Below are 2,961 nucleotides of genomic sequence, written 5' to 3' on the forward strand. Positions count from 1 at the left end.
ATTACTTCCAAGGGAGCCACAGAAAAGGAGTCACGGATAACACACATCCAGCACACGCAGCTTTCCAGAAAGCTACACAGATAAGCGCAAGCATCCCTATGGGATGCAGAACAAAAAGACTGAATAAAACGAGGAGTCAGATTTCACTCTGACATCTTCTGTTTGGGAATGCCAGCCTACAGACCTCAATATATCAATAATTAACTTTGGGCATCCGGAAAAAGAGAATAACTAACTTCCATGATCTGATTTGAAAGTAACCATTTTTTTACCTAGCACTAATTCTCTTTAAAAGAATAATTTCCTACAAGCCCTGTCTTCCTTAATAGTCAGTAAATGCAAGAAAGCATCTGTTTCTCCCACCCTTATAGCTGTATATAAAGATGCATTCCAAAACAAAAATCACTTTTTTGGTTTATCTTTAAAGAGGAGAAAGGTCAGTAAGAAAAATATTTGCTACTGCATGCATCATTCTAAAGAAAGCAAACACTAAACATATGGAAATATGCAAAATGATTATTTGGGGAGTCGGGACTAATAGCCTTTTCACAAACTAAAAAGAAGCAAGCCAAAAACCAAGTCCCAAGTCTGCAGATATTTTATGTGTATCTTAATTTTAAGCAGATGAGGAGTCCTATTAATTTCAGTGGGACTGTTCACATGCTTGCAGTTACACATTGTGCGATATCTGCAAAAGACAGCTGGAGGTTGGCACAATTCACCTGGAACAGTTTACTCTGTTAGCAGGTTTTATTTTATATAACCAAGAAAATTCTTAGAACTCTTAAGAGAAATAAATTAGTATGCTCCCTTCTCCAGGAAACAGCTTGGAGCTTGCACTGACTGAAATTCTGATTTATTCTTTTGAGCAAAGGAGAAATCATAGGAAATGAGGACAGGCAAGAAGCCTTCTCTGAGTTTTGAAAGACAAGCAGCAGAGCTTGCAAAGAAATAAAGCTAATGTCTGCTTCTCCCCTGCAATTTTTATTTAGGATTTACATATTCCACAAAAGAATCATCATCCTTACAAAATCGTAAACTGAATTGGTAAACTGGGACAGGATGAAACCTGTCAACCAAAAAGTAAATGCCTGCTGCCGACCTTTAGTGAATTATACAGAGATGCTATTTACCTTGGAACATCTATGAGACATATGAATGCTTAATTTTAATAGGATTGCAAAAGATATATTTGAAGAACAGAGTGAGTAAATCTTAAGTGATGGATCCTGAAAAAAAAAAAGACCATTTGCGATACTTCTATCTGTTTTCCAGCAGGCTGGACTCTGGTATCATTTGTGCCGTTGAACTTCATTCAAAGGAAACTCAGTAAAGGCAAATGAGCATTTTTCTTTGGTAGCATTTCCAAGGTTTTACACTGGATACCCCAGTCTAACTGCCTTTATATTAGCTCTGAAGAATAAAGATTAACAGACCTACAAAAAGGTTCTGATGCTTCTGATAAGAATTAAATTGATTACAGTAATTCTTTTAGTGTACCTAAAATTCCAAGCATATGCCTGTGTGTTAAATTTTATTAGGGATTCAGATCAAAATGGATGTAACTGTAAGGATTTATACGGTGATTGTTATAACATCATATTAAGGTAGACATATGCATGCCCTGGTGCTCTAACGAATACAGTGAGTTATACATTTTAGCATTATTAGATATAAATTATATTAACCATGCTCACTCTATTAAATATTGTCACTGTTTAATGGGTGTAATTTGAAGAGGTAAGTAGCATTGCAGTATTTGGATTTACATTTCAATTTGCCAGTGAATGCTCAAGTTTATTTAACCTAAAAGAAAACTGAGAACGCACTTGCCTCTACCTGAGGCTAGAACCAGTGTTCTCATCCTGAATTAGCTGAACAGAGGAAGACCGTTAACATTGAAGATTAAGGAAACTTCTAAGAGCATTTTAATATCATGTCAGAATGCTAGATTGAGTATTTGTGCTGAATGTTTTAATGTAATACTACAGTGTTGTGCGTTGAATGTCGTATGTTGTAATGATTAAAGAAACAGACTAATTTGGTTCATTTTGCACTTTTAATGTGGGAAGATTATGAAAATGGCTAAAAAAAGTGATGAAAAACCAGCCTCTGACATTTCCATGCCAGCCCTCAGAGGGACGGAAAGAAACTTGAGGAAACCAAAGCCGTCTGGGTGACAAATTCATCAGCTGAAGGGGGACCTGCCTTGAAAAGCGGCGCTGCTGGCAAGTGGGATATGGACTTATGTTGACAGAGGAGCCCCAGGAGCAGAAGGCCCGGCTCACGGCTGGCAATGGCTGCCACAGGTAGCCCCCGCCTGCCTTGCCACAGCTCCTCGGCAGGCTGAGGGGTTTTCTTCACCCTTCTCTTCACTTCGGGAAGCTGCTGGCAGGCCACAGAGAGCTGCCTCATTTTACAACAGACGGACGACGGTTATGTGTGGAGAGCACAGCTGGAAAAACCCGCGCGGGCGGGTGGCCACCGGGCGGGGGCCACCAGCCTGCCGTGGGGGCTACCCCGCCGCAGGGGAGCGGGAGGGCGATCGGCCCCTCGCCTTCCCCGCCGCTCGCAGCTCTTGCGCCCACCCCGCCAAAAAGACGCCCGGAGCAGCCCCGCTCCCGCCACCGGCCCGCGGGCCCGGGCCATTTGCCGCAGGCAGCGCGGACCCCCGCAGCGCCTGGCCGCCACCGGCTGCCTCAGGCGGGCAAAATGGCGGCGGTGGCCGAGGGGAGGGAAGAGAGGGCGGGGAGAGGAGGGGGCTGCCGCGGCGAGGCCGGGCCTCACCGCCGCCGTTAGCCACCGCCTCCCCCTTCCCCTTCCCCGCCGTCCTCAGCAGCAGCGCCGGGGCGGAGGGGCACCGCCGGCGGGGAGGAGCGTCCGGCTGCAGCCTGCGCCGTGCACACTCCCTCAGGCCAGCCTTGGGGCGGGCGGGGGGAGCGCTCCGCCATCCTCCCTCCT

This window comes from Platalea leucorodia (genome assembly GCF_965183815.1).
Source record: "Platalea leucorodia genome assembly, chromosome: 7".
Taxonomy (NCBI): Eukaryota; Metazoa; Chordata; class Aves; order Pelecaniformes; family Threskiornithidae; genus Platalea; species Platalea leucorodia.